Here is a 13,117-nt window from a genome sequence, read left to right on the forward strand (position 1 = left end):
AACATTCTTTCAGCATTCAGCTTGCAATTTAAAAAAATTATAATTTAATCACGAATTTATGCCACATTTTTTACATTTAGGGACATCACACTTCAAGAACGTGTCATCCTACAACAAAAACAAAAATGTAAAAAAATTTACAGATTAGCTTTTACAGAGCAAACAGTCACAAATAATTCCGGGACTGAAAACAACTCGGCCATGATAGTTAATTACAGCGTGCTAGACGGCTAACAACTGGGGGTTGCCATAATCACACTAAATCTGAAAAACTCATTAACCTATGGAAGTCCTGCTCCACCCTTGCCAGGGGCCTCATCAAATGGGAACTTAAAAGAGATAAAGTGAAAAGCCCCACAGGCAGCCCTCCGTGGCCCCCAGGACCCTACAGTGCCCCATTCAGTTCATTCTGGCCCTGCCGGAGCTATCGTTCCTTTCTCTCTCTAGGACGTCAACTCAGCGGCCGACTCTCTCACAATGTAAGGAATGTAATCGAATACAAAATGGCCCTTTTCTTGTAAAATCACAATACTGACACTCCTGTCCTGGTAAGAGGCGAGCGAGCGCAGCAGGTTTGGTTCCAGGATATGGTGCAAGAAAGGGTCATTCTGATACACATACACACAGGGGCCCATGTACTAGATCATTTGAAATCAGAGACAAAAGATGTATTTTCTTTCAGAAGTACGATTTTTTCCATCATTTTGGCTTGGACAAAGCCCAGAGAGACCCTCCTGAAAACTGTCAGACTTGAACGACCATTTTGCCTCAGATGACCTACTCGTCACTAAGTAAAATTCGGCGGCAGGTAGCCTAGTGGTTAGAACGTTGTGCTAGTAACCAAAAGGTTGCAAGATCGAATCCCCGAGCTGACAAGGTACAAATCTGTCGTTCTGCCCCTGAACAAGGAAGTTAACCCACTGTTCCTAAGCCGTCATTGAACAAGTCATGATACCCTGTGATGGTGTTGGCAGGGACTACTGATGTGGTCAGACAACCTTGTTCACTTCGAAATTACATTGGGAGTGAGGAGATGGGGAAACAGATTGCTACAGCAAGTGTTTCAATTCCATCCATCTTCAGCCTCAACCTCTTAACACGTTGCACAGGTGAGACGCGAGAGCAAGAAAGAAAACAATTAACGACTGCACCACCACAGAAGCGCTAAAATGTTCTAAAACCCCAAGCAACAAGACTTCCAGAACAATTAAATAAAGTGCTCTGTGCTACAGAGACGTCAAGAACAAAGTTTATGGCTTCGAGAAGACATTCAAGACAAGAAGTCAGCATGTTGCACCCGGCAGCAGTCACCATGGCACTGCGGAGTTCATTGTAGGACCACCATCACAACACTCGCCACGGCCAATTCAAACACCGTCTTTATGACCTTTAGCAATGTTTGCAGAAAGTGGAATGCACAATCATTCTCCCTCCGATGGCCCGCTGACAAAGATCAGTGTGCTGGAGCGCCAGGGCCCTCCAATAGCACCTTGATTTGTACCACCTCTTCTCCACTGTCAGACCTGATTGGTCACATTGGGCTCGCCGAGGACAAAGTTCAAGTGTGGGCTACGAGAGGAGAAACCTCTTATTAAAAGACTCTAAAATTACAGTATGGAAGCAACAAGAAGAATCGTAGGCGACATCACCAAGCAGAGGGAATTTCAATATGTTTCTATTGATTTTATGTCCTGTGGCAGAACGTGAGCTTCGCCGTTGAGTGGGCTTAACAAGACCAGTCCCCCCAGCCACACACACATCACCCCATGTCTACCTGTCAGCCTGAGTCTTCCCACGCTGGCTGAGTACCACACAGCTGGACCATCACAGTCACACCCTCCTGTCAATGGAAGCTTAATGACCTGCTATTTCTGATAGTCAATTGCTCCTTCAATAACAGAGGATAGGTGATAGGACATTATAGTTGATCTGATGGATCTCCTCTCTCAGTGATCTTGAAGCACACAAAAGTGGCACTGTTCAATAGCATTACCCAGGGCTCTACGCTGACCCTTTTTTTCTTCCTACAAGGGTCATGTGCACGTGCGCCTAAGCTGAAAAAAGGTGCACACAAAAATGTAGGAGCACAAAGAAAAATATTTTTGCTAATAAAACAAGAATCCTTCAAGTGCTCCTAAATTGAAATTCCAGGTCACACAGCAAAATATTTAGGCACATTTGCAAGTCAAATGGTGGCACTGTAGATCCCTGTTATCTTGGCTTGGTTATGGGGTTTTAATCATTTGGGAACATAATGTCATGACAGGTGAGAGTGACAGATTTGGGGTCTATTTACTTTCTAAAATATTTTGTGTTCGGCCTCCATCGGAGGTTTAACCTAGCTCCCTCACAAAGCCATGGGAGAGACACATAACAGCATCACGGAACAGACAAGGATGTCCAAGTTGAACTGCAGCACAGCACATCAAACACACATTTGATATTAGCGAGTGTAACTAATGTTAGTCTTGAGACGTAAATCCAGGAAACATATTGGTTTACAGAGGAGAGGCTAGGGTTTTCTCAAACTCGTGTAATATGATACTTTGAGTATTTACACACCATGCCAAAAATGTCTGCCTTGGTTTTATCTTCTACCACCGGCTCGTTACATACCGTAGGTATTAGGATAGATCACAAAATCGTACGTATAGGCCTTCCTCTAACACTGCTCATTTAAAACTTTCCAAACACAGACTTTACTTAAATAAGGGAATCCTTAAGTCATCTAAATGAAGGAATCCTTAATGAAAGTAAAATGAAAAAAAAAGGTACAATCAAACATATCAAGGGATCGATCAAACAGAGGTGACTGCTCAATTACACGCCGGCCATGATGCGAGTGAGCGTCGCATAACAAATGTACGCATACACGTTAATCATTTCACCCCCACCGCTTGCACGCGTGAACGAGTGTCTGCGTAGCCAAGAACTAAAATAGAACTTAGTTCTATTTGAGATGCTCCACGCGCTGCAAATCCCCTCCTTATTGGATATCAGGTGGTTACAAACCCACGTGGATGCTTGAAAAACAAACAAGGCAACTTGAACTTAAAGACAACTAACTTAAAGACAACTTCCCTTTTTAAATGGTAGATTAATCGTCAGAGTGGAGTAACAATTTTGTATGACTCGGGAGGGTGTCCAATCAAAAATGCATATTTAAAATATGTTAATTATGTAGATAATCTAAGAAAAACAATGGTCCAAACTTCATGTCTCTATCATAATCCGTTCAAAAGTTATTGGAGTTTTTAACCCTTGTAGGATGGCCAAAATTAGGCTGACTAAATCAATGGAAGCTAGAGGGGGGAAAAGTGGTCCAAAAATTGCACAAGTTCGTTCGTGTCAGTTAGGCTGAGCACTGAGAACATTTCAGGTCTGCTGAGCACAAAACTTGGAACGTTGTGAAAATTCTGTACAACTTCCAGCGCACGTTTACTGTGAACACCGAGGCCGTACCCTCTGTTATAACAGTGGCTATTTTATCATAATATAGACCTATCAGAGTGGCCTACCATCAAAAACAAATGGACAAAACGCATCCCATAACATTTTAACATGGAAATAGCTGTTCTATCATTCAGCCAATGTGTGGTGTTCAATGTAGGCCTACATCCCATGAGAATTTTGAAAAAAAACACGCAGGGCTTGACATTATGCTCTTTATCCACATGTCCTTCAGACAAGGAGGTGACTGAAAATGGCTACCCGCAGAAACTACTTTGAAGATGGCCACCACAAAAGTCTCCAAAGGTTGCACCGTTCGGTCAACAGAGCTCGGTGATCATTATCGGATGTATTAGCTAACACAAATTTGACTTTTTGGATACACTGTTAATGAAATGTTAGAGAAATACCCCACTGAACTATTTAGAACATGAATAATCAATATTTGTCTTAGTAAAATGTTTAACATAAGGAACTGACATTTCATCAACCAATGCGCATTTTCACCCCCTCGGGGTAGAGTGGGTGGACACCCTAGACTCCGGGTCAAACTTCTACAAAGAACCAGCTAAAAAGAGGACAATATGCAGGTCAAGTAAAATAACAACCCAATGTTCATCTCCCAGGACAAACTAGCTTGCAACAGCTAGCGATCTTTAAAAGTCCAAGAATGTTTCATGCGATTCGACAAATTAATATACTGTAACATACTGTAGTATGTTCACAGTTGGATTTGATATATTAACCTGCGTGTCATGATCGCGTCTGGCGCGGATGGATAAAAATCAACATGTGCTCGATGGCGTGGAGGGTGTAGACAGCATGTTAGGGAATTGAACCTGCAATTATAATCCTTTAAAAAAGGCACACTATGCTAAAATCGCTCAGCCATTTTCTGGTTGTAAAATTCTAATAGTTCTCCTAATTTCAGTTTATGACAAAACAAACATCTAAACCACTGAAATACATTTTCCATAACCAAGGTTATTTTATTTTCAGCTGGTGTACAAAACACAAAAATAAAACGGAAGTACGGGAAACATAGAAATAGTGCACATAGAACAGATCTACCGCTTCTTAGACTTGCTTTCAATGAGAATGACAGATCAATGTAAATTTGGTTGGATCACCCCAAAAAAAACATATTGCAGCTTTAATTCTATTAGTATTCTACATCCACTCCAAAGCCCAGGAATGGGGAGCAAGGAGGGGCAGAGAAACCAAACAGAGCCATAACTTCCCCCCTAACAGCTGAGCAATAAGAGCACTGAAGCGAGTGAAGCGCTCATAAAATGTGTATTGCAGACTGTCTCCAGTGCAGTCTCGGGGTAATGGGAGAGCGAGGAGCCAGGAACACTGCGGATCTGTGTCTGCTCTAGTCTGCGCAGACGGCAGACTGCCGTCTCCATTTGCTTTTCACCCACATTTGCACAGAGAATAGAAACAGAAATCAATAACCCACTGGAGAGCCACCAAAGGAGAGGCACCCGGCAGCAGGAGCAGACACACACAGAAGTAGGACTAAAGTCTGGCTGGGGCACAGTCATTCTCTGTCTGACTTCCTGTCTCGCACTGAGCCGAGGCTGCAGAGCCCGCCAGGCCCCAGACGACTAGGTTACACTCATCCTAATATGTTTCGGCTGCACAAGGCTTATGATTATTAAAGGCTCAAGGATTTCGACTAAAAATAACATGCAGACAAGAGGCCATGTCCTAAAAAGCAGTGGACACAAGGGTGAAACAGGCCAAGCGACCAATATGCTGTGTTCCTCCTCCGCCCCACCGCCTCCACAACTGTCAGGTCTACTGCTAATCCAAATAGAAAATTAAAAGCACAACTTACTCGCATGTCAGCGCCGGGCACACATGGTCAGCAGCGCCAGCCTCGCAGCTGATGGGTCCTTAAAGAGATTGCTGCTCCGTTGCTGGAGTCTCTGCCAAGTCCTGCCCCCCCCCCCGCTCCCACTCTCTCTCTCCCTTTCTCTGTCCCTCCCTCCCACACACACACATTCATACACACAGGGATGCAACCAACCACACACAGTTACACACACACCTCTTCTCTTACCCTCCCAGGCTGATTTGAGACAGATCTACCTACACCACTGCGCCTGAGCCAGCCCCAGACTCCTGCTCAGACTTGAAGCTCTGTGTCTCTGTGGACGGCGCAGTCTGTTGTTAATGACAGTGTGTGTAACCTTATCCTCCCGCAGGCCAGTCATGGCTCTCTCTCTCTCACAGAGCAAGGCAAGCTCTTCTCTCTCTGCTTTGCTCTCATAATGTTCCAGTCTATACTGCCTGCTGTTTCTGACAGCCAAATGACTGTGTACAGAGAAATGATTGCTGTCGGAGGACTGTTTCCCCTACTCTCTCTTTCGCCTCTGTTTTCTGAACTGTTCAGGCCTCTGTGGGCAAATGATGCACTTTACGGTGCTCTGAAAGAGCAGCTGCAGAATGGATCTGGGGAGGAAAGGCCAGCACATCTGCTCCGATTGAAAGTGGATACCATGTAATGTGGAAGTAATGATTATGGGAGAGAATTAGAAATTGGTTTAAAACAGCATGTTGGGTCAGAAACGAGTTATGTTGAACCCACTAACCCGACATGAACTCTTGGTGTTGAAATGGCCTTGATCAGAAAATAGAACACTGCTGGTTGCACTCAGCCCAGTAGGTAAACCGTGCATGACTCAAACAGCATCGAGAGATTCACAGTGTAATCTGCTATCTTCTAGTACAGGGTTTCCCCAACCTCGGTCCTGGGGCCCCCCCTGGGTGCACGTTTTGGTTTTTGCCCTAGCACTACACAGCCAATTCAAATCATCAAAGCTTGATGAAACCAAAACGTGCACCCAAGGGGGGCCCCGGGACCAAGTTTGGGAAACCCTGATCTAGTAGATAAACGTCCACAATTAAAATGTAAAAAGTTTGAAAAATCATTATGGAGCTGTAATAAGAGAAACATGGTAATATCCAGAATCACATTGGCACAATATCATTACAGCAATACGTTTTGTTCCACCATCAAAAGAGCTTTAGTAAACCTGTTCCACTGCTTTAAGCGGATTCATTAACTGTGACAACTTTAAATGAACATCTTCATGAAAAAGCAATAGGAGTGCTACATTTCTGAGCCGCCTACCAGAGATTTTCCCAACATTCACCACAGTGTCATTGGGCCAAAGCACAATGATTACATTGTCAGGAAGGACACTGGAGAAAGAGCGCTAATCAGGGCGTTATGGGTGAGCAGGCAAGATCAAGTCAGACCCTTCACCTCAGTTGAATAGAGCAGGAGCCCTGAGCGACCCTTGGGTCTGACCAGTGTCTCCGTCCAGACTGACGTCCCGCTATCTGACCGCTTATCAGCAGACTCCAGGACACGAGTCACTGAGCTCACCAGGCGCCCACAAAGGCAGCATGACCTCAGTGAAGAGGCAAGGAATCAGCTAAACTTGCGAGACACTCTCCAGATCACTAATCACTCACTCAATCATACAGCTCCATTAGTAGGTACAAACATCCAGCACAGCTCTACTATTCTGAACAACTTTCATCAAAGCAAATTCCATCAATTATACTGAACAAAAACATAAAATGCAACATGCAAAAATGTCAAAGATTTTACTGAGTTACATTTCATATAAAGAAATCAGTCAATTGAAATAAGTTCACTAGGCCCTAATCTATGGATTTCACATGACTGGGCAGGGTCGCAGCCATGGGTGGGCATAGGCCCACCCACTTGGGAGCCAGGCCCAGCCAATCAGAATGAGTTTTTCCTCACAAAAGGGCTTTATTACGTGGAGAAATACTCCTCAGCACCCCGCTCCCCCTCCCCTCAAACGATCCCGCAGGTGAAGAAGCCGGGTGTGGAGGTCCTGGGCTAGCGTGGTTACACGTGGTCTGCGGTTCTGAGGGTGGTTGGACATACTGCCAAATTCTCTATGGAACATTGAATTCTCTGGCAACAGCTCTGGTGGACATTCCTGCAGTCATGACAATTGCACGCTCCCTCAAAACTTGAGACATCGGTGCTTAGAGCGGAAATGTTATCTTCCCCAGCACAAAGTGCACCTGTGTAATGATCATGCTGTTTAATCAGCTTCTTGATATGCCACATCTGTCAGGTGGATGGATTATCTTAAAAAAGGCTTAAACGCTGACTAACAGTGAAACAAATTTGTGCACAGAATTTGAGAGAAATAAGCTTTTTGTGCGTATGGAACATTTCTGGGATCTTTTATTTCAGCTCATGAAACATAGGACTAACGCTTTACATGTTGCGTTTATATTTTTCTTCAGTGTACATGCACAATTTCTACCACTGTTTTATAGACTGGTCAGAGCTACAGATTCCCTTCAATATTGATACCAATAAAATAAATGACAAGTGATCAACATTCCTTTGTGTATTACAAACTGTCTAGTAGTCGATTTCATAAGCAAATTCACACATCGTTCACATGTGACAATGTCAACAGTAGGGCCGTCAATTATCTGCTTCAAAAAGACACTACTTTCAAGGATCAAGGCGAGCTGCGAGGCATGCCTGCCTCGACACATCCCGATGATCTCACACAGTCGCCACCGTAACTTAGTCACCTTAGACAGCTGAGCATTTTACACAACATCATCATGAACTCTTGACTCATTTGAGAATGGAGGCTAACCTTGGATTCTTTATGACACACTGGAGAGACACTGACGCCAATGGGATGTAAGGACATGATTTGTTTCATCAAGTAGAATCCATTAAAGCGACTAAGGGACAACTGATTGACATTCACAGCCAATAACTGACAATGTGAGCGTATAACCGCTTTGAGAAGTTTATTGAAAAGAGCAGAACCTCTAAATGGTGATACCAATGACTTGTACGTGTTATGTAGAAGGGACATACATATCAATATGATGCAACAGAAGTGTTAATATTATGTAATGTAGCCCAAGTGAGGCCAAAAGTCCTTAGTGTGTGGTCTGTGCATGCTCTTCTTTGGTCCTCTTTTAAATTAAAGCACACAAAGAAGTGAACCGTGAACTATCAGGTAGCAATCAATGTTTTTCGAATGGGATTGTCTTTCGGATGGGACGTTAAACAGGTGACCTGACTCCCGGTGGTACCTAAAGATCCCAAGGTACTTATCTTAAAGAGTAGGGTTCTTAACCCCGGTGTCCTGGCTAAATTCCCAATCATACCATCATGACCACCTAATCATCCCCAGCTTCCAATTGGCTCATTCATCCCCCCGTAACTATTCCCCAGGTCATTGATGTAAATGAGAAGGTGGGTGTTCTCAGTCAATGTACCTCGTAAAATCTGGGATAAATACAAATTTTCCCCAATGTCGGGAAGTATGTATAGTGTCTTCCCCCTCTCTGGCTACAGGAACATTGTGATGCTTACTGCCCAGCATGGGATTGATGGAGCGACACAATCAAGAAGTGGTGCTCCCAACAAAGTCTACATGACAAAGGCACACTAACAACATGAAAACCGGGTGTAATTTTGCACCTACAAATGACTAACCCCTGAGCATAAAAAGTTGCAGCCGTAAGAAGTTAAAGGGGCAATCAGCAATTGCTACATCCATTTTTGGTCTAATAAATTAATGATATGCACCCATTGATTCTTGAAGAATAAAACTTGTCTCATGAGCTTAGTTCAATTGTCCTACACCTTAAGAAACCAAAATAGAAACTTGTTTTACTCCCATGTTTGTAGAAAACTAAATGTAAACAAACACTATATAGCCACAGAACATGGTTAAAACTATAATGTTGGTATCATCGATGGTCAGTCCTTGCATCCATAGCTGTCTATAAATTTGAGATTTGTTACATTACTCCAACCCCATCCCTCAGCCTTTTACTGAAACAGGGGTGGGGAATACACGTTGATACTGTTTCTGCTGCTGATTGACTGCATTATAAACAAATCCAAATGTAGCCTACTATCTAGATCTTGCCATTACATTATTTAATTGGGTGGATATGTTCTATGCTTCCCGTTCTTAAATTTCGTATATGGTCTTTTACTTTCGGTTTTGTACACCAGCTACAGGGTGGGTATAATTTGTGGAACGTTCCAACAGGAATCTGTTCCAAAAACTTTGTAAATAACCAGTTTGCAAACAAACAACGCATACAAAGTTGTATAGTGGCAGAATAAGATACCGGGTAGGGAGTGGGCCATTTTATAAAGTTTTTCACTCACCCCGTTTATTCAAAAGAAATGTCTGTTCTCACTCTGGTACCCTATGGACAAACATGAAGAATAAGCTACGTGGTGAGTTGATGCCTATTCGGCAGCTAGTTAGCTAGGTGAAGTGATCATGCTACTTTGTATGCGTTTTTTGTTGGCAACCTTGTACTTTACGAAGTTTTTGGAACAGATTCCTGTTGGAACGTTCCACAAATTATACCCACCCCCAGCTACAAACAGTTGAAAATACAATATTTTTAGTTATGGAAAATATATTTCTACACTATACTTGTTTGTTATACTTAATTGTTTTGTGACAAAGTGAAATGATGCTTACCATTATATATATTTTTGTAACCAGGAATTGGCGAAGCGATTTCTGCATAGTTAGTAAGGGGAGTTTGGGTTATTAGGTTATTGTGGCAATCCCATCTATTGGGGAAAAAAAATAAAAAATCCTATCCTCCAGAACATTATTTGTTTCTCTCCAGGTAAAAAAAAACAAGGTGGCCTAAAAGATAGTTTATGGGCCTAGTATTTCAAAGAGAGAAATTAACATTTTCTGGTTAACCTAAAGTTTGTGAGAGAGACTTGAAAGTGCCATCCACTGACTTTCCCATCGGGAAAACTAAGGCTGTAGCTATGCTACAGGTTACGTTTGTACTATTAGGATCCGCGCAAATCCAAAGAATAGGCTACGCCTACGACTCTCTACAGGTAGCTACATATTCCAAATAAAATATACAAATATAAAAACAAATAACTTACCTTACATGTAAAACTTACTAAGTGCGTTGAGAACGCACAGACGTAACCTAATGTGCTAAAAGCACAAGTCAGGCTAGTCTGCCATCTCCCGAAAATTCACCGAAAATAGCCTATTTGTTTTGATTCCTTCAAAAGCAACATTCCAGTTTCAGCCAACATTGCCCTTCGACTTTGATACAATATTACAATTTAACGAACGTTCATAATCCAAAGTAATAGAAAGTTGCGGTCAGTAACTTGGCCAGCGTTCCATAAGCTTTGGTGTTCCACACTCGATATTCTTATGGTGTGGAGCTACGCTACGACAATTCCTAGGAGGAAGTAGCCTTGCGACTCACTGTAATTAGAGGACCATTACAACATCATTTCCTCTGCGCATATTCCCACACCAGCCACCTAGTTAGGCGGTCACCTATGATATTTGAATTTGAAATGTATTCATTTTCAGTAATCTCATATCTGTATTGCAAAACATGCATGTAAGGAAAACATTATAGCCTATGTTCAACAAATTCTCATTCATGAGACTTACATTCAATAAAAAAATCCCTGAATAGGATACTTTAGACAATACAAGGAGCCATTATATATAAAACCTTACACCTATCAAATCGTTTAAGATCAGAGAAGGGAGGAAATAAATATGTATTTTCATCTGCTGCATTGCAATCGCCTCATACGAACCATCCTGATCTCGCGAGTTTAGCGAAACAGAATGTGAGCTGGCAAGATCAGGATGGCTCGTACGAAGCTAAAATGTCAAGCCCATTCATGGAACATTTGCCTAACATTTGAAGACTAGGAGTAATATATGTCTAATTAGAAAGTCTTCAAATAATAAAGAAAATCAAATATATATATATTTTTTGTTATTGAAATGATATATATATATATAATTTATATTGGACTAGCATTGGACTAGCAACTGAAAGGTTCAAAGATCGAATCCCCGAGCTGACAAGGTGAAAATCTGTCGTTCTGCCCAGTTAACCCACTGTTCCTAGGCCGTCATTGAAAATAAGAAATTGTTCTTAACTGACTTGCCTAGTTAAATAAATAATATATATATATCTATATACCAGTCAAAAGGTTGGACACCTACTCATTCTGGGGGTTTTCTTTATTTTCTACTATGAAATAACACATATTGAATCATGTAGTAACCAAAAAAGTGTTAAGCAAATCAAAATATATTCTATATTTGAAATTATAAAAAATAGCCACCCTTTGCCTTAATGACAGCTTTACACTTTTGGCATTTTCTCAGCCAGCTTCACGAGGTAGTCACCCGAAATGCATTTCAGTTAACAAGTGTGCCTTGATAAAAGTTAATTTGTTGAATTTCTTTCCTTCTTAATGTATTCGAGCCGATCAGTTGTGTTGTGACAAGCTAGGGGTGGTATACAGAAGACAGCCCTATTTGGTAAAAGACCAAGTCCATATTATGGCAAGAACAGCTCAAATAAGCAACGAGAAATGACAGTCCAACATTATTTTAAAACATGAAGGTCAGTCAATCTGGACAATTCAAGCGCTATGATGAAACTGGCTCTCATGAGGACCGCCACAGGAAAGGAAGACCCCTCTGCTGTAGAGGATAAGTTCATTAGAGTTAACTGCACTTCAGATTGCAGCCCAAATAAATGCTTCACAGAGTTCAAGTAACAGACACATCTCAATATCAACTGTTCAGAGGAGACTGCGTGAATCAGGCCTTTATGGTCGAATTGCTGCAAAGAAACCCCTACTAAAGAACACCAATAATAAGAAGAGACTTGCTTGGGCCAAGAAACGCGAGCAATGGACATTAGACTGGTGGAAATCTGTCCTTTGGTCTGATGAGTCCAAATTTGAGATTTTTGGTTCCAACCGCCATGTCTTTGTGAGACGCAGAGTAGGTGAACGGATGATCTCCGCATGTGTGGTTCCCAACATGAAACATGGAGGAGGTGTGATGATGCTTTGCTGGTGACACTGTCAGTGATTTATTTAGAATTCAATGCACACATGACCAGCACGGCTACCACAGCATTCTGCAGCGATACACCATCCCATCTGGTTTGCGCTTAGTGAGACTATCATTTGGTTTTCATCAGGACAATGACCCAACACATCTCCAGGCTGTGTAAGGGCTATTTGACCAAGAAGGAGAGTGATGGAGTGCTGCATCAGATGACCTGACCTCCACAATCACCTGACCTCAACCCAATTTAGATGGTTTGGGATGAGTTGGACCACAGAGTGAAGGAAAAGCAGCCAACAAGTGTTCAGCATATGTGGGAACTCCTTCAAGACTGTTGGAAAAACATTCCAGGTGAAGCTGGTTGAGAGAATGCCAAGAGTGTGTAAAGCTGTCATCAAGGGTGGCTACTTTGAAGATTCTAAAATCTAAAATGTATTTTGACTTTTTTGGTTACTACATGATTCCATAGGTGTTATTTCATAGTTTTGATGTCTTCACTATTATTTTACAATGTAACTTGCAAATAAGGTGCTGGGTGGATTATTCATAATTTCAATATCTTTATTTTCATTTAATAAACAGTAAAACATTATTATTATTTTTTTTTTTTTAAATCTCAGCTCTGATTGAAAGGAATTTCACATCCTTTCTGTTTTTAAACCCATTCACGACAAGCGGTTCTTGAACACGTCCCTAAAATGTCAACGTCCCAGCCCTGTTTCCATGGTAAC

The 13,117-nt window shown here is 42.0% G+C and overlaps 1 protein-coding gene across 3 annotated transcripts in view; it reads right to left on the reverse strand.

Annotated features, from left to right (window-relative positions):
- LOC111959572 (activin receptor type-1) overlaps positions 1-11,094 on the reverse strand; it is a 35,047-nt gene extending 23,953 nt beyond the window's left edge. Inside the window, exon 1 of one of the 3 annotated variants that reach the window (XM_023981223.2) lies at positions 10,442-11,094. The gene's annotated coding sequence lies outside the window, so the exon portion shown is untranslated. Of the gene's footprint in view, positions 1-5,293; positions 5,382-10,423 lie in introns of those variants that run through there. The other 2 variants (XM_023981220.2, XM_023981222.2) reach the window with 2 other exon arrangements.
- Positions 11,095-13,117: the final 2,023 nt, after the last annotated feature.

The sequence above is a fragment of the Salvelinus sp. IW2-2015 genome, linkage group LG36, assembly GCF_002910315.2.
Source record: "Salvelinus sp. IW2-2015 linkage group LG36, ASM291031v2, whole genome shotgun sequence".
Lineage (NCBI taxonomy): Eukaryota > Metazoa > Chordata > Actinopteri > Salmoniformes > Salmonidae > Salvelinus > Salvelinus sp. IW2-2015.